Below are 23650 nucleotides of genomic sequence, written 5' to 3'. Positions count from 1 at the left end.
AGGAGGGACAACACATCCTGGAGAGGAAAGGAGACTCAGAGTTGGAAAGGCAGTAATCAAAGTCGAGAGGAAAATAAAAAGGAGAAGGGAAAAGAAGGAGGAATAGAACAAAAACGAACCAATCACTGGATGCATGACATATAAACATAGGGAATCCACCAGAGCAAAGCATTAATATGGGAGGATATTGCAAAACCCCAAATTAGGTTTAATTGGTTCTGCTTTTACAGTGAATGCCATATTTTTAAAACATTTTGATCAACAGGAATAACACAGTGGAATGTGGAAATAAATGTAATGGGGTAAAGTGACAGAGCAAGTGAAAGCTCTAAAAAGACAGATATCTCTGGATGTCTGTCTCATTCTTATAACGGTTCTTTGTAGAAACATATTTTATTCATTCACTGTTGAACTTTGTCTCCACCATCTTTTCAGGGTTTGCTCAAGAGGGCCGTCTTGCTTTCATTTGGAGAATTATTTCTTATATCTGTTTTTTTTTTTTTTATCTTGATCTTGAACCTTTCTTGCCCCTGTCCATCACCAGAGTACTCACTTTTGCTCCCCCTTTACCCATATACACATCAGCACCAATTACTTTAATTCCCAGAGTCATGTCACTACTGTAACATATATCAAACCAGCTCACATATAGAAGACAAGACTTACATTCAGTCAATGGAGCAGGATAGATGTGCTATTGTACTGAAGATGGGATATTGAGGGCAGTCATGTAAACATGCTGGCAAACACACATCGACAAATAAACAGATATAAAGCTCCTTTTTCTGTTGCTAAGGGGTCAAATGTCTTAATCTGTGTATTTCTCCTTCTCTGACCATCTATTCTCTCTCACATAAACAAAACGACTGCGTTTGTGATTATACCATGCTATGGTACACAGAGTGCAGTGACAGTTTGTTGAATGGGGTTACTTCAGGGTCCTGTTTTTATAGGGAAAAAGATTCCAGAAACACTTCTCTCTTGACAAGATAGAATAATGGACTTATTTTGAATGGTTTGTAATCCAGACCTCTAGCGTTAATCTACGTAGCCTCCCAAGAGACCCCATCAGAAGATTATTGTACACAGAGGCAATTAGTAAAGAGAAAAAAGTAATTTCTGAAACTGTATTTAATAAAATTGAAAATGATCTGTAATTGACTCAAATCTTGTAATGTGCATTTTTGATCAACACATCCAAATGTTTGAATTTTAGTCACATTTATGTTCCAGTGTGCACACAGCTGTGCATCCCTGTATGAGCCAGCCGCTCTGTTGAGTCTAGAACTTGCTTGATTACTTATAAAAACAAGTGGAATGAAATGAAAGTTTTTCTCATGTCACAGAAAAAGTCTTGAAGAGCCATCTCCCTGGAGAAGATCACCGCTGCAGATACTTGGCAACTAATCAATGACTGCCATTAGAGCCAAGTGTGACCAAAAAGAGCACAATTGACTGTTTGTGAAAGAGAATTCCACTGTTATTCTCTTCTTTGCTAAACATGAGAAGAGAGAGAGGGAATGTGGGGTTCAATTTAGGTGCTTGAATGAAGCCCTCATTCTGATATGGACAGTAAATTAATCCAAGTTACTCAAATCTATCTTTTATAAGTCTTGATGACAATGTGCAACAACGAAATCCAAAGGAAAAAGGCATGTACTGTAAGACAAAGCAGCTCGACTTGGATTTTACCAATCTAAACACCTCGGAAAACGTACATACATTACTAATTCCATCAAATGATTCAAACCTCTGTCCGTCGCTCTCTCTGTCCCTGTCTCTCACCCTGAGTCTGGTACAATGGCGCCCTGTGGGCTTCCTTCACTGACAGGAAGGGAGCCGCTTTTCACACTCAGCCAAGATACACAGCTGAGCGGAAGATGAGCCCCCTTTCTGAGCTTGTCTCCGTCCGGCGCACCCCCACCCTTTCCCCATCGTTTTTGTGGATCACACTTCACTCCCATTTTTCTCTTCTCTAACTTGACCATCCACGCATCTGTCTACTGCCCACTCTCTCTCTCTCTCTCTCTCTCTCATAGTGAACTCATTCTCATTCACTATTTGGCCATTGCTAAATTACTTGTTTCTCTGGTCATTTTGAGGTGCTTCTTTCTTATTTGAATATCAAATCTCCTCTCCCATACCAGTCACACACTACATATTCTCCGACATGTATTTCCTTAGTTTGGTCCTGCAAGGAATCCTCCCTGCAAAACTTCCATGGCACCCCTTTTGTGTACCATCAATGCATTTTTCCAAAGCTATATTTAAGCTGCTTTTCAGCGGTTTATCTTCTAGATCTCTTCTTTTACTATCCCTAAGTCTGTGCAGTTCTCTTATAGCTCTCAGCCTGTATTCCATCTCAATAAAAAGATGGCAGCACAGAAAGACACAACAGCAAATCTTAGTCCTACAACATGTGATATATGTTCATGGAAATGTTAGGCGAGGCAGGGCATGGCAAGTTCACGTATAAAATAAGGCAATTCAAAGTGCTTCATAAAATAAATCAAAGGCATCATGAAAAAGGAAACAAGAGACAAAAGAAGACCTTTACAAATCATTCAAACAAACCATTTACCATCACAGAGAAGATTGAATATCAAAATGTGTAAAAATAAAAATAAAAAAGTCCAAAAGAAAGAAATAAATATGACAATAATCAAAAATAAGAAATCAGAGGACTCATGTTATATGCTCTGGGCAGCTTTTAATGTTACAGTTCTCTGAAGTCCCAAACTTTCTTATCTTCCCGACGGACACTGATTCACCTGCTGCTCTTTCCTTTTAGTCTCTGTTTTTTCTTTATAAAAAAAAGTTAAGATAAGAGTACTTCTTTGGCTAAAAGGAGAAAGCTATAGCCTTTTTGGATAAGGACAAAAAAGACATCAAATCACGCAAAAATTACCCTGAAACACTTACTTTTTGAAAACATGAATTGTGCCAGATCACTGACAAAGGCTTGATGCCAAACACACATCATAAATTGATTTAAAGTGCCTCAAAGTGTGCTTTTGATTTCAGCTTATGTTATATAACTTATTCAAAGAGCTCTATTTTGATGGCGTAAAGCATGCTGTCAAAAGCACGCAGTACAAAGTGATTTGGGGCGTGCCCGGCTACAAATTGCTAGTTTTTAATGGTGCACAGTCTTGGAGCTTAGTGAGGCGCATAGAGTAAATTAGTAACATGGGTGTGATAAGGGAGTAACATGATCAAAACCAATCAGAGTGTCAGCTGTCATTCAGCCAGGTGAGCCTGCAGGCTGGTGCATCACACAAATGATTACAGTCTTTATTTTTAGATAGATCAAACACTGGCTAGCTCATTTAACTTCTCTTTTTTCTTAGTGCCCCTGAACACACAGACATAATACAGGAATGTATAAAATATGTTGATGGCAGAATTGAGTTTCATTTCCCCAAAGTATTCCTTCAACATCAGACAAGATCAGAAAGATGTGGCTTACATTTCCGCGTGAGACACAAATGGGTAACCTCATTAATAATTAAAATCCCCAGACAAGAAGACATGAACGGACAGGTTCAGACATGATATATGTTAACTAATGTTCTGTGTGATCAACATCAAATAAACGTAGGCTGTAAATAGTAATTTACTCCATTTATCTGTTGGATTACTTGGCTATATTCTCTTATGCCTGCTTAAAGGACAGTGGAAAGTCTTTATTACTATCTGTGGGCTAGATTGTTGGTGGCACTCATAGTTATGTATAAGAATTGTCATAGATCCAACTCTCTGTTGCATGAGAGTGTGTGATGCCTCTGCATATGTTTCTGCAGCATATTAGACAGCACGCAAATTGAAGCGATCACGCATGGTGGAGAGCTTGGTGTTGGTTGACATCTCTTGGCCCTCTGTCTAATTAAAATAATTATATCAGTCCTGATCATATCATATCATAATCATATCTAACATATCAGCAAATGAACTGATATTAAACTGTGGAGTACAGTCGTTAGTACAACAGCATATTCAGTGGGTAACTCGTGTTCAATCGATACACTTGGAAAAGGCAGAAACCATGGACTGGCTTATGCAATGCATTATCTTAAACTCTAACTCAAATATTGTCAGAATGTCAACTTTGCAAATGTGTTGAATTGTTTTTGAAGCAGATCAAGGTGTAGTCAGCTGGAGCTACTTCAGCCCTATAACCAACTTTTAAAATATCTGCCTATACCTTTCAAATGGTAACTGGTCTAGGGGAGTATACCGTTCAGAATGTGTGACTGGTAATTACAGTAAGTGTACATTATGTCATCATATCAATGGACATCACCATCTGACCAGCCAGAAGCAAAGATGGCCGCTCAGGTACATGTGAGGTGTCCCTACCTTACTCCATGCATGGTTATTAAGCATAAAGAACACATCCTCCAGGAAAACTGCATCTCCCAAGACCACCAGGTACTCTTGGTGTCGACAGTCAATGTCAGACAAACCTTAGCTGGATTTACCATGTGCAAGGTTTCGAGACTGAACTTGCTGGATCTGTGCTCAGAGAGTGTGCAGATCAAGTTGGCAAATGTGCTCAAAAGCCAAGGGATAATCACTTCAATCTTAAAACCACCATTTTCATCAAAGTGGCAAAAGGACCAGGGCATCCTGCCACTTTACTATTATTATTACAGCTCCATTCTACTCAGTACTCTGTTCTCATCAATGGATCCAGTGTGGAACAAGTCAGAAGCACCATGTGTTTTGATGAGCACACTGCTGATGATCTCCCTGGTTACCCAACAACAGAGAATTGCTACTGCTCTCATAAGTCTGGTATGGGAACAACACCACAGGCCGCAAATCCCTATAGTGGATACAGATGTTAGCAATCAATTTTTGGGCTCTTGCTCCCAAAGACCCACATGTGTTTATGCATTCTGAAAAAAAAACAGCCTCAATAGCCATAAAAGAGCTATCCCACCTTTACCACAGAATAGTTACCTTGCTGACATTTTTAAAAGAATCAACGGTTTTTGTGGAAGACCTCAAGAGCCAGCAACAGCAAAATAATAAGCATGGTCATTGCCAAAGAAGCTATGATTTCTAACTTTTCTAAAGGCTCAATAGGATTCAAATTAAATTTATAATATAATAATAATGTAATGTGCAATTAAGTCTGGCCCCATCTTTTGCAGGAATGCTAGTTCTAATAAAAAGGTGCTTCCTGCTGAACTGCACTTTCCTGTCGTTCTGAGGGTATGTGGCCATGTATTAAATTGGAGACAGGTCCAACATTTCATTTAATCTCTATTCATGTTGGAGGCAAGTGTCAAACAGGGAGTGTTCCACAGAACAGTTAGTTCCATGACTCCTCCTTGCTCCCTTGCTCTGTGTTAAGGAAATAAATAAATCTGTTACTGTTTCGTTTCTGTAGCTCTCAAACTGAATGATTCTCCATTACTTTCCATGAAGTTGGTTCAGGACTGTTTTACAGGTCACTTAGTTCTCCCTCTAAGATGTGTGATTTTGACCAGACAGCAAGGCACACAAAGGTTGTTCATTGACGATTGGGGTTACAAATGGAAAAGCTGCCCATCTACAGTAAATAAAACCACAATAGATTCTTTACCAGTGGCCAAATGGAAAAGTCATCCAGCGAAACATCAGTCCCTTGACAGCTTAAAGGGTTGGGAATCTCTTGCTGTGAACTAAAACCATTGGAATATTTAACTGTTGTTCAAACAAAAAAACAGTTTCATATCTTGCTTGTTGGCTACCTGATTTTCCTGCCATGAGTCAAAGAGTTTTGGTCACTTCACTTAACATTTTTTGGTATTTCTGTTAACGTTGTTACTTTTATCAACAGCTTGAACAATGCAGGGCTCCTTAGGATAAGTAATTCCAGGTATTACCATCCAATTTAGATTTTTGCAAAACTTTTTGGATATACTATTGCTGTAAAACTGTTTGTAAATGCATAAATAGATCCACAAATGTGAATTTAGATTCAGAAATTCATACACATGTAGAAGGGATTTTTTTTATCCAAAGAGCTGAAAAAACACACTAATTGTCCGTTTACAAGTGACTTTTGTTACACTTCTGCCATGCAAGATCCTGAAATGTGTATGGTGATCCACAAATGTTTCATCTGTTTACCCATTAGCAGATCTATATAAAATTGATCTAGTTGCACATTTGTAATCTATTTACACATTTACAAACTGTTTAAATGTCTCCATGGCTATAATGTTAAAGATAAATGTTGCTAATTTGAAGTTTTTAATGTGCATTTGTCTGTCATTAGTCATGATATTCTCATAACTGTGCTGACTGATTTTTTTCTTCTTTGCAGTGTCTCTTTCAGTGTTTCATGCTCAACTGCCCCAATATTGACACATAACAAATGAACAACTTTCAACCTGACTCACCCACAAATACTCTCATGTAGATAAACCACTGCATTCTTAGAATCTGTATCCCCCTTAGGCACCATCAATGGCATCTTTTTTGTCCCTTAATTCATAAACCATATGCAGCTGCCATACAACATACCCACAGAGGTACAGGTAGACACCAATTTTGATTATTGATTATTGAAAATACAGACATTAAAAAAATAAAATAAATGAAAACATACAGTATGTGTCAATTTTGACCATTGAAATGAATGGTTGTTGTGTAATATGTTTGCATACCACTGGGCCCTTTTAACATGTAGCCTTGGAGCAACAGAAATGCACAATAAATTATTACAGCCTGCAATACATGGTTTGGAATGACAGATGTTACATGGGAGACATGGACATAAAGAAAGAACCAATATGGAAAAGAATAAAAAAACATGAGTAGGGGTTTTGAGACATGGTCCCTATTAGGAGCAAGTATGAATGGGAGGGGCAGAAATTACAGTGATTGAGTGGACAAGTGTGTGGGATGACAAGGGCGCATTGGAAGTGAGAGATGGGAATATAGGAGAAAGGAGATATTAGAAGAGATTAAGTAAGTGAGCCTGCAGGTAGAGAGGAGAAGACAGACAAAGAATATGCATTTGAGGACAGATAGCTGGGAATGAGAGGATAATGGGGAGTGAGCCCAGTTTTGAGAAGTGACAGGATAGATGGAAGGAGCTTGAGTTGAGATGGAAAGATACAAGGAGTGGGGTTAAAAGAGAAGCAAGCAGTGCGAGAGAGAAAAGGAAGAGGGGATGGACAGAGATAAGGGAAGGTCACAAGTGTATTTCTTTTTTATTCAGACAAAAGTGTTTCTTAGGGAGTCTCTTGAGGAGTATATTCACATAAACACACAGGTATGTTTGTGTGTGTGAAAGCAGAAAGGCAAGCAAAAAATTTGAATCCATAGCAGATTACAAGTTATTGCCCTTCTATTGGTTTAGGCCCAAGTTAAGTCAGAACTGTGTTGGTCATATAAAGACTCAGTTTGAATATTTATTTAAAGTAATTTTTAATTCATTTATAGAACAGTGGAGTCCGATTGGCTCATCATGACCCGACTCAGACATGTGCACTGATGACTAGAACTTTGACTCGAGCATTTAATGAATTTGGGCTTGGAAGATAGAGATAAACTTGAACTCATTCATTGATAGAGACAATATTTAGTTTTTGTAAGTTTTATTTTTTATTATTCAGCTTGGGTTGAAGACTTACACAATGTTCCCCTTTCATGCACATTCACATGCCGTCTTGTTCAGCCTCAGTTTGTGTGTCGTTGTGACGCGCAGATTGCAGTCATAAAACTACAGATTAGGCAGACGGCGTCATAAAATTTAAAAATCAAGATTAATAACAGGTGGGTTGCAGGTATTATTTAGCTGAGTGGAAGCCTGCAGTAGTCCCACTGCAGCAGAAACTGCAGTCTATAACGAAGAATCATACATTTAAACTTCTTCTTAAACCCCAAATTTACCAGAAAAAAATTAAATCATGATCTTAGTATCTTCAGTTTAAATAAAATGGTTAGAAGAGAGAAGCAGAAAAATAAGCAGAAAACAAAAACAAAATTCTCATTTCCCCTGTCCCGAGCAATAATTCAAGTTTTTCATGTTTTTATTCAGCTGTAAGCTTTCATATGTCTGTAATGTCTGCACGTGTGCTCAGTGTGTGTTGTGATATGCATTTTGTAGCTTTTGCTAGTCTGCTACAGGAACATTTTTGGGAAGCATTGCCAAATATTTTATACTATTGACTGAATAACGTCCCCATTTGAAGTCTTAATCCATCAAAGAAAACTGAGAGGTTTTCATTTCGTCTAAAGCTCCCTGTTCCTCTCAGGCAGTAACCTTGATAACTGCCAGTGAGCTCCTGAACAGGCAGCATTACTATCAAAGCAAAGGAATGTTGTTTTTTTATTTTTCAGGCGCTGATAAACTGGATTTCAAACCTCAAGTGTATTCAAGTTGATACAAATGATGGGGTGTTTTCCCTATAAAAACATGATTCATTTTGGTCACACAGATATGCTAGATTTTTATACTCTGTGTTTTAACTCCAGCAGTATCAAAGCAAACCAGAATATTGAGTGTTTGTAGCCCCTTGAGTGTTTTTCTGTTACATCAAAGCATGATCAGTTTGATTTAAAACATTTTTCACAGGGTCGATTCATGATAGGTATATTCATAAGGAGGCTTTATTTTCAGCATGTTGATTAACTTGATGTTGTGTGAAAAGAAAACTTGTAAAACTGGCGACTCTACTCGTCTTTGTGAACAGCAATCATTAAAAACAACGAGACAAAACTTACAAGGGCCAGATCGTACATTTAGCCCAAAGTGTCCGGGCACGCAGCTCAGGTGTGTTTCCATATTCTCCGCCTGACACAGTCGTAATTTTCTTGCCCAGTTCTTGTGTAAATATCAAATGAGCTTAAGCCCACGTTAGCCCTGATGGGTGTTAATACCTCAAAATTTAGGTTTGGTCTTCTGTCTTGAGGACACAAATCGACTGCGCCTCAAGTCTGGTCTAAAGTCTGTTCGGGAATTATTGTCCTGTTATGTAGAGGGAAATTAGAAATAATGGGCATACATAAAACTCAAGTAGCTGGTGTCCTATTGCAGATTCTATTGGCTGCCAATGTTTTTAGCTCAACTGCTTGAACTCCTGACACCCATTTGCATTAATGCAAAATGTTGTGTTTTTGTAAATTGTACTTTGTCTCCCTTTGTGTCTGTAACTTTGTGTTTTTGCTGCTGACTGTCTTTTCCAGTTCCCCCTTGAAAAAGAGGTTCTTAATCTCAATGGGACCAACCTCGTTAAATAAATGTTCAATAAAATAAATAAATGATAAAGGAGTTTATAACAGACTTCCTCTTTGCCACAAAGGAAAGTACAGCAAATATCCCACTGCTCAGTCAAATATATTTATCATCTTCTGACAAATTCAAACTGAGTTTTTGGTGGGACAGAGGGCTGAGGATTCAAGCAGTGTAAATAAGTAAATTATTGTTAATTGCAAACTGTTATTTGATGTAGATCACACATAACATTAATTGACATAGATCCTGTCCGAGCCTGTTGGCATGTCTGGAGATTTTAATAATTAATGAGGTTATGCTTTTTTTGCCTCATGTGGAAATGTTTACCGCTTCTCTCTTCATTTGGGAAAGCAGTGATGTTTCTGATTGTTTCTGATGTTGTGGAAATGCTTCAGCGAAAACATGACTTCAGTCCACCATCAACATATTTCTTACAGTGTCCTGTGTGTGTCCTGTGTGTTCGAGGCCCAAAGAAAGAGATTTAAAATAACCCACCTGGCTTCTGTCTGTTTATTAAGAAAATGAATCTGCTGTTTCAATTGCAACATGCCAGCCTAGAGGGGCACCTGGATGGGAATGAGAGCTGACACTCTGGTTAGTTTGAATCATGCCCAAAACACACCTACTGTATAATCAAGCAACTTAAACCTGTACTTGATTGTACTCTGCGTAATTAGCCAACATGTCCCAATTCACTTTAAACGTCATGCTTTTGACAGCCTGCTTTATCAAAATAGGGCCCTACGTTTTTTCTTTAGTTATTACCACTAACACACTAATAAAACTCCAACTGCAAAATATTGTCTTAACTTAAAACATACGTGAAAAAAATGAATTTACCTTGTTATTTGAGTATTTTACCAGTCAAAACATCAGCTTACTTTGTTGTATAAAGGATGCTTTGCAGGACTCAAATATGATATCGGAGCAGAAACACACATATTCCCCCTCTAGTAAGTAGTCCCTCTGATGTTTTTTTTTGTGTCAAAGGCTTTGTGAGATTTTGAAGCTTACTTTGTAGTGTCAGTTACTGTAATCTACATCCTAGGGTCATTTGGTTTTCTTGCTCATTTTGCTGCATTGAGTGCCAGTCGGGCTGATTCTTTTACTGTTTATCTCGATCTGTGGAAGGGATCTGATCTTCAAACTAAATGTTGCAGAGCTCAGGAGGGCTCAGAAGAGACACAATGACATTCAAAGTTCAAATAGAGGTTGTCAACTTACTTAGAGTGCTTCTTGGTAGAAGGACTTTAAAAAAATGTGCAGTAATAGTACTGTTCAAAGTAATTCATTTATTAATGTTGAGGCAGAATGTGTATTAATTAATTTAATATGAAAAACTGTTACATCTTGGTCATAAATTATTTTAAAGTTATTTATAAATAGAAATCCTTTTTTCTGTTGACCCCTTTTTTCAGTTCATATAATAAGACAACATAGTCTTCATGTCAATCACTTTCTGACAATAAGCAATTTTCAGTAAGAGACCTAAATCTCATATGGAGCATATGTCCATTTTATTGATTTTAGTAAATTACCCAATGTGCTTTACAATTGCAATATACATTAACATAAAATAATTGCAAAGCACCTACCTGACAATACTGATTTTCCAGAAAAACTTAAGGAGCAATGCATTTACAATCATTTTGTGACTTTGATCCTCCTTCAACATTTTCCCAGTTGAATAGCTTCATGGACAGCTTTAAATAGCCTCTTTTTTTAAAGGAAGAATGTTCAACATTTTACACATAAATACAGCAGAAATCAAGTATATCCTATATAAATGTTTGTAAATGTCTCTCTGAGTCATGACTGGCAGTGAGTGAGAAGTGTGAGTCCCGCCAGCTGTATTGTTGTCAGGCCTGTTTACATCATGTTTACATGGACAGGACGTCCTTGCATACATTTGTTTCAGTCAAGGACTAGAAGAAAGAAGAATCACATAATCACTGCTTATTACGATGTCATGTAAGTGTCTTTAGCTCACGGTCATTCTGTGTCAATTTATGTGCAATATGAAGCTATGAGCTAACTAAAGTGTGCTAACATTAGCCTCACACAACAATGCAGGCCCCAGGCAATTGCAGCTCGAGCCAAGGACAATTTTGTCTGCTGCTTGCGCTGAATGGTGCTTAATTATGGTGCTTTCTAATTCACAACTCCTTTGTGTGAACGCGAGTGGAGAGGGGTTGATGGTGTGTCGCTGCAGGAGAGCGGAGGTGTGGCCAAACAGCAGTTTGTTTTAGTTTCATGCTAATGCTCAAGGGCGACATCTACTGGACCAAAAAGTCGCACATTCTTCCTTTAAGGAATATGAGAAATCTTTAAGTTGTCAAACAAATTGTGTACTACTGTAATTTTTTAGATCTAATTTATTTTTGAATCCCCCTTAATCTGTCTCTTTCTTTCCCCCCAACAAATAGTAATCTTCCCACAGAAGATGGGACCCCTGTTGGTAACTGAATACCAGAGATGGAGACCAGATAGAAGGGGGAAAAAAAACCTTGTGTTAGTGTTAGTGTTAGTGTTCTGTATGTTCTGGTTATTCTGACCTCAGAAACATTACACACAGCAGAAGTGAGTGTTATCTGCGATCAAAGCGCACCCTCTCGACTGCACACATTGTACGTGCTCGGTCTGGATGAACACATGGACGGCTCTCACATATCACAATGAAACCTGGTAGTTAAATTGCACATTATCAGTGTGTAACCTTAGCGTGATAGAGTGTGAGTAGATAATTGCCCGAGTCAGAAAGCTTAACGTATCTGCAGAAAACAAACACCTATTATATGAAGTCAGCTTCTTTTCTTTTTTTCAAATATCCAATTACAGGTTGTCATGTTATGGAGTGTGAACCAACCAAATGATGTGAGGACGTCGCAAACACACATAGAATTTTGACATTCTAAGGACTGATCTATCTCTATAGCAGACAGCAACTAGGGTCGCAGCTCTTATCGCAGACTCTTGAGGACAAACTGTATCCATATTTATTTATCCACAAACAGATTTCCCGATATTTTAATGTCAGTCTATTTAATGTGGCGGGGGAAAACCCGAGATAATTACAGCAGAGAAAAAGCACAAGAGGTTTAATGACACAAAATGTGGCAGGGTATGACATCGTAATCACCAAATTAATAGAACAAATGCAGTGAACCCTAACCAGACCATGGTATAGGATATGACATTATTTAAAGAATTGTGAATGGAAAAGAAAATGGCGAAAGACTTTGACACTAAACAGGCAGAGATCCTTCATCCAAGTGATTCGAGTGGTCCCTGCTCTTTTTAAATGAGTTTTTATAGCTACATTAAGACATGTTAATTAACATGAATTACTATTTCCATGGAAGCTGTCCAAACCGCAGACTCTTTTTAGCCAAACAAATAAAACTTAATTTTAAAATCAATTCAAATCAATTCAAATCGATTAAATGATTCAATTGAATGATTCAATCAAATCATTGATTACCATAATAAGAAGCCATGTAAGTGGGATAATGTACAGTGACCGGGTGGTTATGGCAGAATGAAACCTCAATAAAGTGAGGCAGGACACTGACTCTGAGGGAGCGGCTAACGTGAGTTGCTTGGCTCTCAAGTGGAAGGTCAGGGGTTAAATCCCCAGCTCCTGCAATCACATGTTGAAGTATCCTTGGGCAAGACTCTGAACCCCAAAATGTATCCTGCTACAATGTGAATGTGTCTGTATTTGTTAATAGTTATGGGCACTTTAAGTAGCATCCTCTGCCGTCAGTGTGTGAATGTGCTATGAATGGGTGAATGTGACATGTAGTGTTAAAGCGGTCAAAAACTAAAAACATGCTATACTGTGCAAGTCCATCAGTCCTTTCACGATTTACTGGACACTACTGTACCTCGTACTAAATTGCTGCTTGTGCTGTCATTTGTTCATGTGAAAATATTATTGATTTTAAAACTAAGCAATTTGTTTGTTGCGTCTGCTGGGGCACAGATGCTATCATCCTCATGTCACCAAAGCCTCGGTCTAATTGCTGCACTGTTCCTCTCTCGTCTCAAATTGTTGCTTGACTTCTGTTTTCGTTATGTATTCAGCGGGGTGGTACATTCACAGTAGTCCAGACACGCAGTGAGCAGTGAGTGTTTGAAGGCCCCAGACATTGAAAACAAACCAAACAGCTTGTGTATGCCAGTAAGTGTTGGCTGTCAAAATTCCACTGGAAGGCCCCTCTCAGATGAAAAATTCATTAATTTGTTTCCGACAATGAAGACATTACATAACAACGTGTCCTGACATCCTCTCGTGAGGAAAAGAAGACCTTCTGTCATTTCTGTGGAACAAATGTGTTGCTGTAATTTCCTCGCTCAGCCAAAAACGCTTCCTTTGCAGACTGAGGAGAACGCAACAGAGTATTTCTCAAACAAATCATCCTTTAAACATCTCTATTATGTGTTTTCCTAGTCAGAGCGATGTGTTTCAGTCTGAGCTGTTTCTTTTCCCCTGCCTCTCATGTGGTGCTGGCTCCCTTCCCCACAGGTGGTCCGGTCATGTCATTCATAATAAATGAGTGCAGGTTTACTTCCCCCCTTAACCTGCGTGACTTCCACTCTATTTATATCTGAACTGTCATTTCACATACACAAACACACACACACACACTCGCACACCCTACTCCACATCGATAGGTCTGCAGGGGTGTTGGCTGCTAGTCAGGATCAATCGACACACTCAGGAGACATTGCTCAACTCGACTTCTGTTTAGCAGTTTGTTTAACGCTGTTACAGTGTTCCTATGCTGTTACAATAGAATCAACACAGCACATGTATTCAATAAGATATTTAACTGCTACAAACAAAGACAAACACTTTGTGGTAGTTAATCAATATATATAAGAACTAGGGTTATCAAGCCCTCATGAAGAACTCAATGGTCCAAACATGTTGGCTTTTTGAATGATTTAGCCATTAACATAAAGACCTTTCTCCCTCATTGATACGTCTTTCATGCCTGGAGTGCCTTGTTTCCCCCCTTTTTGTTTGTACAAGAACTACTTCTGTCTTTCTCAGACTCTTTAGTCCTATAAATTGGCTTTGAGATAGTCTGGGGGAAAAAGAAGAGACACTAAGAATCTCTTGAAAGTACCACAGATGGTTATCGTAAACCCTTGAAGAAAACATCACTTGCCTCTTTTCAATTATTATGCTGTATTTGTCGGCACAATAAAGCTGCCCTTTCCTCGACTGTCTCCTTTAGCTATTGGGTAGGTTTAAACATGTTGAAGCAGCAGAAAAGATGGATAAGATTTACATTTCCTGTGTTCTTCATGTGTTGTGTCTATTAGTTATATAAGACACAGAAAACCAGACCAAACAGCAAACAGCTAAACATCCGAAGAAAAAGGTCAAATCATTAGTTGCAGTGTATATTGTTGTGTCAGACTACTCCTCTCCCTCTTCTATCAGGATGCATGCCCTCTATCAATGCAAAAAAAGAAGATTAAAGTAACAAAGAAAGAAGAATTTAAGTGTGTAGGCTGTACCATTTTAAAACTTCCTTCATAAAAAGCTCACTCTGAATCTGCCTCTTATTGGCTTACTGGACTCGTTCATTTTAAAAGAGGCAAATCATTCAACTCAACCCAACTCAACTCAAATGGTTTATTGGCCTCTATGTATTAGAAAAAGGAGAATATATAATATAAAAGACGCTAAATGATCAATTCTTCATCATTAACATAAATAATAACAATAGCTCCCTCAAATCATTGAACTACAATCATAAACACTTGTAGTAACCAGATATAGCTCGAGGTTTGGGAATGATTCAGGCTTAGGTTAAAAAAAGCTGTAAAAATAATGCTGATTAAAAGTTTAGGCCGGAGTGGGATTTTTCTATATTTGAAAATAATAGAAACAGTATTCCCTAACGAATCAATACTTAGAATCTAAAAGCCTGCACCTGAAAGAAAACATATAGAGGAAGCTCCCTGTCCTAAAAATAATAAATACAGAAATAAAAAAAGAATATAATTTAACATATTCAGGCTGCAATCCCTCCTCCTGTGTATCAGTTATGTAACTTTGTGGATACGGTGGTTGAATTGGTGCGTGATTCTTACAAATGTTGTCTTCAAAGAATTCATTAAATATAAAATGCTGACAAAACATGTTCACTGTTTATGTTTTGATCAGGCTGATTTACATGAATCTGCATGTCTCCTGCGTCGAAGCATGTAGATGTGTTCATGTCTGCTTCTGCATTTTGGTGGTCGGGGATGGATAACACAAACACAGACACATATTCATGGGTTCAAAGACATTAGCATGCATGGACTACATGTTCACATGCAAAGACCTAACCTGCCTGACAGTTGCAAGAAGAGTAGGAAGAGTTGATTGGGTTTTCAGGAATGATGCAGCAGAGATGAGCTCATTAACTATTCATGATTAGCTGAGTTTGTTAAGTTGTGTACTGTTTTTATGAACTTAAAAGGAGGAGGATAAAAAGCAAGAAATTATGACTTACTCTTCGTGTCTGTGTATAGATACCTAAATCCATTTGTGTTTACACTTCAAACTTATGTCACAATATTCCCCATTAAGTAGTTGCTTATTAGCATGGTAATTGGTAGCATATTAGCAGGTTATTAGTCTTCATTTGGCCTTTATTAGTAACTTATTCTACATGACCATAGTCAATAGATAACAAGCCATTGCAGCAAAGGCATATATGATCATAATTTATGTAGATAACAACTTCCTAAGTTACTTCCAGTAAGCAGTAATTAGGAGGGTTTTGAGGGCAAACTCTTAATTATTGGCCTATTAGCTATAGATTATTGTCATGTAGAATAAAGTACACGTAAGCACTCAAGAATTACTGATAATCAGCCATATGCTACTAATTAGCATGCTAATAAGAAACTATGTAATGGTGAATAATGTGACATTAATTTAAATTGTAACTGGAATTACATGTATATCTCGTCTTTATATGTGACATCAAGACTAGTCCATGGATGTTTAAAAAGTTCCCAGTTTGAGCTAGCAGCTAAAAAATTATTCAAACGTACTTAAAATCGTAATTTTCAATTCTTGTAGATAACGTTGTAGAGAGGCTTTTAGCTCAATGTAATGTTCATTTTAAAAGTCTGTGGGTCATACTGTCCAAGTTGATGTCCATTTTTCTGAATAAAAGTATCCTACCAGAGCTTCTCATTAATGGGCACAAGCTCTTCATACAGACATCATGTTCATATTTTAGACCATTACAGATACTTGCTGATATAATCTTATTTACTGACACTCTCCACTTACTAACTAATAAGTTAAACATTTCTGTGTAACTGTCTATAGAACAATTATTATTAATCTGTATTGATATATTTTTAATTGTAGAACTGCTCTGTTGGTACTATTGGGATGTGTTTGATTACTTTGTCAAACATTTTCTGTTTGGGGTGTAAAACAAAGCAGTCTTTTAAATAAAAGCTGAGTTTTAGTTTAAAAAAAAAAAGGTTGTTGTCACCTGCCACTCATCTGACTTGTAAAGCCTTGGTATCAAATGCAATCAAGTTGCCTCAAACTTTGCCTAAAAAACCTAACCCTCCCCTAGACTCTTTATTTTTCAATCTACCTTTTCCTTAACTGGTTTGTGTTATGATTCAATGACTAAAATAAGATTCCTAACTTTGAAATAGCACAGGGGGGCAATTCAACCCTAGTTTTATAAAAAGTGCTTTAAGAAACATGGTTTGCCCACTTTGAATCAGATATACAGGGAGTCTTCCGTGAGAGCCGCTCTGAAAATATAAATGTATCCTGTAATGCTTTTCAAAGAGATTGTCATATGCCCCACCAGCGCTCCTGCTAATGCATTATCCATGTTCTTTGTGTTTGAAGGTAATTCCTGCATATTTCATCCTAAAAAAAGGAGTAAGATAAAAGCCTTTTCACTGAAAATCAAATGTCAGGAAAACTCCTGAGCGCAACTGTAGGTTAGAGAATAACTGTGTGTGCGTAAGCGTTTAAGAATAAGTGATGTATTTGCTTGTATGTCACACTGATGTAATGGAGACTAAAAGTGATCATCTGACACAACGTCCTGAGTCTTTTCAATATTTTACATCTGCATGTCGCAGCAATTTTCCAACATATTTTCAACACTACAGTTCTAGGAAACTCATAAATTGCTGTTTTTTTTTTCAGCATAATGATTTAGTTAGGAGAAAATTGAATGGGATTTTTTAATGGGAAAAGCTAACTTTAAAGGGATGTTGCATCCATTACAATTGACATGATTACACATATATTGAAACACAGAGTTGTACCATTTTTAATTCTGTATCTTGTGTGTCTATAAGAAATTGAACTTAAGCTCACACAAAGTTATAAAGATGTCAGTATGGGCACCGTACAAATATAAAAAAACAGGACATTTACACTTTTTGAACAAAATAGTAAAACGTTTGTAGTTTGCTCCTTAGCCGAGGAAAGCTTCTTCTGGCTACTTAGATTCATGGTGGTTACAACAGATTGCAAAATGAAATATTTTTAGTGCTTCGAAAAGTATCAACATGTCCATGAGCATTTCAAAGCAATTCTCCAGCATTATCCAAATAACCCACTTTCCATTCTACTCAGTAGATAGGATTCAGATATTTTGCCAAAATGATCCAAACACTTTCAGCTCTGTGAAATCAAAGCAGAGTATTGGTATTCAGACACCTGCAGCTCAACATGGTTGAACACATGAGCAAGCATGTGCATTGATTTGAGCAGCTTCCTTCTTACAATTGGTTGGTTCATTAAGTAGCCAATGATTGAGAAAGTTACATGAATGGCATTCCGCCGATACTGAATGTTGGAAAATCATTTTCAATACTGCCTCCTTAACACAGACCCAAACCAAAAAATAGTCAAAGATGAACAAGAAAACAAACTCAACAAAAGTGGCTGGTGTCCCATCCAAAAGGAACAAAAGATGGGAGATGGGATGTGCAGAGCCAACCACGTAATGGATAGTTGCTCTCGGCATCTCTCCCAAAAAATACCATTGTAGAAAAAAACCAACCTAAAGAAAACAAAAATATCCAAAAAGGACTACTGGTGTCTCCAGCTCTAACTAAAATAACAAAGCCCTGCAATCTTGACATGTGTGAGACAACAGAAACCTAAATTATGGAAAAGTAACAAAGAGAAAAGGGGTTGCAAAAGCTCCTCACTTCAGATTGTGTTTGTCAGAGCGCTCTCCTGCCTGGCTCCTCTAAACACACCTCCTCTTCAGTTGTGCAGCTGGTATGAGAAGGAGGGTGAATCAGAGAGAGAGAACGTGGCCACACATACATTATGTAAATTGGTATACTTAAAAATCTTTATGTCGAAACCTGACGCTGATGATAAAATACATGACCAACTCAGATGTGACAGTGACTGAGAAAGACTGAGAAAAAGAGTTTTAAAAACAGAGACGTACAGATCAGGTCCAGAATCATGGTCTGCAAAGCAGTATTAATACCAGACCCACTGCACAGATAAGAAAACCGGGCCAAGTACAGTAGGCTTAATCAGTGGTGCCACCATAATCCTCAAGATCAAAACACAGATAAACCAATGCCAGTGTCCTGCTGGAAGCCAATCTCTCCTATACCATTGCACAACACCAGCTAAGATGAACCCCCCATGTTAACCATATGCCTGACTCTCACCTCCCAAACAAGTCCTATATCACCAGCTGCTCACAGGACAGTTTGCAATGGGAAAACCAAATAAAAGGTTTTGGGAAAACGCTAAAATAAACACTGAAAAAGTGCCACATAACTTTGACACCTGGGAGTCATATTTTTAAACCCAAAGATGCCGCGAGAACAACAGAGAGAAGAGGTTGTTTCAACTGGATTATGAGTGATAATAACACGGTCTAAATGGCACATATATATTTGCAATATTACGTTTTATAATTAAAAACAAGAAATTATGCAATGATGAATGCCTATGATTATCGCTAGTATTGTATCGAAGTGTAAATTCTGATTAAACAATATCTTGTCCGAAAAAAGGCCCAAACCTAACACAACACCACCACTGCACCAAATATGCAGCTCCAGAATTGGATCCTTTAAGATCGACAAGAAATACCCCCAACACATACTTAGCAAGACCTTGGCGCCGACGGACCGCAATGCACACGGAGTATGTGGAGATCAGGGGTGAGAACGACAGTGACCCCCAATTTCCACACACTCCTGGCACTGTGGACCGTCACTTTTACTTCATCCACGCCGCGCCCTACCCCACTGGATCTGTTTCTGGAAAGTGAGTGCAGTGGAGTGCAGCCACAAGCAGCTGTACACACATCACAAGAGAACTACAAGATCCCGCGAGAATAAAGAGAAAAACGTGCAAACAACATTTTTCTTTGTCTTTATGAGGTTGCTTTGTTGTACATTTAGTGCCTGTTTTGACGTAATGTTGATAAAGTGATGGAAAATACGATCATGAGTCAAAATATTGTGTTTTATTTTGAAATTGACTGGACGTCCTGTGCATTTCATTTTCCGACTTCCTATCCGGGTTGTTCTATTCTGTCCAGCTTGGCGCATGCCTGCAGTGTACTCTAGTGATCCTAACTATTTTTTCTGAGAGCCATACCAACAGGACATAGTCTCCAGGAGAGCCATTTTTACCACGGTTTATCAAAAGCCACCTCCAGTCATTAAAATCATGTCTGCTTATTCATTTGTCATCCCACAACATACATTAGACAATGCAGCCAATACAATCCTAATTAAAAGCAGGCCTACCTTAATACTGTGATGAGCGGAAGCAGGCATGCATTTCCTTGACTTTCTTCAGGTTATATTTGTAATTCGTTGTTGCAATCCTTGCGAGGCATTCAAGATGTGCATTGGAGAGGCGATTTCTCTGTTTCCTCTTTATAATGTTCATGGTTGAGAACGTTGACTCACATGTGTATGTGCTCAGGAAGAAGGACATCACTTTTTGTACAAGTGGCTTCAAAGTGGGAAAATCTTCTTCCGACACCAAACTCCAGAAGTGATCAACATCTGCTCTGAGTTCAACTTTGAGAATGTCTTTTGTCTGCAACTCTACTATTTCACTTTCCAGAGCAGCACGACTAGCAGGGCACAGCTGTGTGATAGTTGGTGTGAGAGAGGACACACCTACACAGAAGGGGTTCTCAATAAAGTTGAACATCTCCTTGTGCTCATTCACATCACTAAATCTGGATTCAAATTCACCCCTTCAGCTCTTCCAAAACATCCACAAATCTTCTGTGGCTGAAGTGCTGGTGCAGAGCTGGGTCATTTGTGGTGACAGTTCTGAGTTTAGGGAAATGAATTAATTCTCTGTCTAGTATGTACAGAGTGGTTATTTTGTTCTGAAATGCTCTGATTTCATTCAGCATGTTGCTTGGAAGCTTATCTCTTCCTTGAAGTTGCAAGTTAAGAGTGTTCAGATGACAGGTGATGTCGGTCAGAAAGGCCAGCTGTGTTATCCAGTGTGGGTCTTCTAACTCTGATTCCTGCTTTCCCTTGTTGTTCAGGAAAGTGCAAATCTCTGGGAGGAGGCTCAGAAACCATTCAAGCACTCTCCCATGGGACAACCATCTCACCTCACTGTGCATCACTAGATCACCGTACTCTGTGTCATAGTCCTCAATTAACTGTCGGAACTGTCTGTGGTTCAGCACTCTGGAGACGATGAAATTTACCCCCCCCCACCCCCCCAACAGTTTGCATCACATTTTGGAATGTGTTATTTCTAAGTTTTGATACCAGCGACTCCTGATGTATGATACAATGGAAACTGATAAAGTTCGGCTTTTCGTCTCTTTTTTTCATGAGCCCAATAAGCCCCTTCTCTTTTCCTCGCATGCTTGGGGCTCCATCAGTGCACACACTTGCTAGACTTGACCAACTCAGCTTTTTTTCATCAAAAAACACCAAAATTGCATTCGGAATGTCCTCACCTCTCGTCTGGCCAAGGAGTGAAAGTAAGCGTAACATTTCTTCCCTGAAATAGTTTTCTTTTGGGAACCTCACCCAAATACACAGCTGAGCAACATCTGTCACATCGGTACTTTCATCCACGGCGATGCTGAAACACGGCGCTGCTGAAACATCTGCACAGAGCTGGTAACTCACGTTTTTGCCGATGTCTTCAATCCGTCTCATAATGGTGGAATCAGATAATTGTAATCCTTTGATTTGCTTTAAAATTGCGTCCTTGTTTTCAAATTCTGCAAACTATATTTCCGCTGAGGCCAAAAAACAATCTTTCACAATTTCTGAGTCTGAGAAGGTTTTTTTTGTCCAAGCCAAAATCCACGCGATCTCAAAAGAAGCCTCAGTTAAACGTTCAGCTGTAGAAGTTGTCCTGTGTATCAGCATTTGCTGTCCAGACAGAGAAGCGGTAAGCTGCTCTATTTTTCTTTTCCTGAGTTCACTCCCAGGTGCATATGTCTCGTTGAATTTTGGATGTGTTGTTTTGGAAATGGCGCTCCAAATTACTTCGCTTGAAACCAGACCGGGTTTGTTTGCATATTAAACACAAAGGGTTGGATCCATGGAGGGCGAATAAAAAATCTTCTGTCCATTTGTCTTAGAATTTCCGATGCTCATCTTGAATAGCTCGTACTTTTCTCTTTTTGACAGTAGCACCTGTTGACTGTCCACTAGTCCCCTCTCTGGCATCTTCTTGATGGGCCTCATTTTCCTCGTTAGCGACATTATCAAATTGTTGATTATGGCCAACTGTTTTGCAACTTTTTTGGATCAAAAATCAATCCTTTTTTTGTCTGTGAACTAGCTAGCATGAATGTTGAAAAAGCCGTACACAACAAGTTATTGTTGTTATGACGCTATTGTGCTGTGTTGGCAGGTTGTTCACGGTGTCCTCCAATTGAGCAATATATTTTTATTAAGCCCAAATATTTTTGTGAAAACTATCAAGACATTGACATATTGTTAATGACTTAAAATGATTTATTTTCTACACCAGTCCACAATTGAGTTTCCCATCCCGCAGCTCATTTGCCATGATGATAGTGCTGGAGAGGCCGCCAAATCTGGCAACACTGCCCTAAGTCATTGCAGTGCCGAACAGCTTGTTTCTAACATTGATCTATTAACACCGTTATGAATTATTTTTAGAAGAGCAGTAGTTTTAAATGTTTTAAAGGGGTAACATGTAATAGCGCTTGTTTTGAGTGTTTTTATGAAACATCTGTATTCCCTGCATTAATAATTATTTACTGCCGTGTGAGCCGCAAGTTAAAGCTTGGCGAGCCGCGCAAAGAGTAACACTGGTGCACTCCATCGAAAATAGACTAGCAGCTTGTTTGAAACGGAGCAGAGGGTAGTGGCGCTGCTGGCACGCTATGGAGACGGACCACATCGCTCACTGTGGAAACACAATCATTGACTGAGTGGCAGCGAACTGCGGGTAGTGTGTAGCACTGATGGACTGTCACGGGCACAGAGTACGTGGAAACTGGAAGTTACACTTGTCTGTATGACTTCCAACAATGATGATTTAGATCTACATATTTTGTGTAAATGTTGATTATAATTAGATCTGACTCATAAAAATTTACATTAAAGTAGCAATGCTAGTATAAAATTGTTTTTTTGTGGAAGAAATACAATTCTCAATATCTGATATACATATCAAATGTAATCTTAATTAAAACCGCAAGCGGTTATGAAGGGCCCTCGCACCCCTGTGCATGTCGGGGTGTGTCATGACCGCAGGAGTGCAGCAGCAGCGGAACGCGGCTAAGCAGCAGGCCGTGCAGTTCGATTTGTGTAGTCGTAGTACTGGCATGTTGAAATAGGCAACGTAATGAAGATCATATTAAATTTTGATGTAGAGCAGTTCAGGCTGGCACTGTTATGATAGCTATGAAATTTGGAGGAAATTGAGCATTGTATATAGGATGTAGTACTTATTCTTTGCAGTAGGTGGCGCTATGGTTGAAGTTGACTATTGTTGTGTCAATGTGTTCAGAGGCCAACCCTGATCATACATGTGAAATTTCAAAGTATCTGAGATGCAGTACTGCCTCTTTCCAGTGGGGGGACGCTATGTTAATGGAATAATTGTATTAGGTTAGATGTGATCAGGCTAGTACTGACATTGATCATGTGAAATTTGGTGAAAATCTGACACTGTATATCGGAGGTAGTTCTTATTGTTTGCAGTAGGGGGCACTGCGGTTACACTTTATTATTGTTTTGTCATTGTGTCTAGAAGCCAACCCTGAACATACCTGAGAAATTTCAAAAAGATCAGACAAAGTATATAAGATGTAGTACTTACTCCTTGCAGTAGGCTGCACTATGGTTAAAGTAAATGATTGTTATGTCAATGTGTTCAGAGGCCAACCCTGATCATAC

The sequence above is a fragment of the Labrus bergylta genome, chromosome 11, assembly GCF_963930695.1.
Source record: "Labrus bergylta chromosome 11, fLabBer1.1, whole genome shotgun sequence".
Lineage (NCBI taxonomy): Eukaryota > Metazoa > Chordata > Actinopteri > Labriformes > Labridae > Labrus > Labrus bergylta.
The sequence above is the reverse complement of the archived record's forward strand: the minus strand, read 5'-3'. Positions refer to the sequence as shown.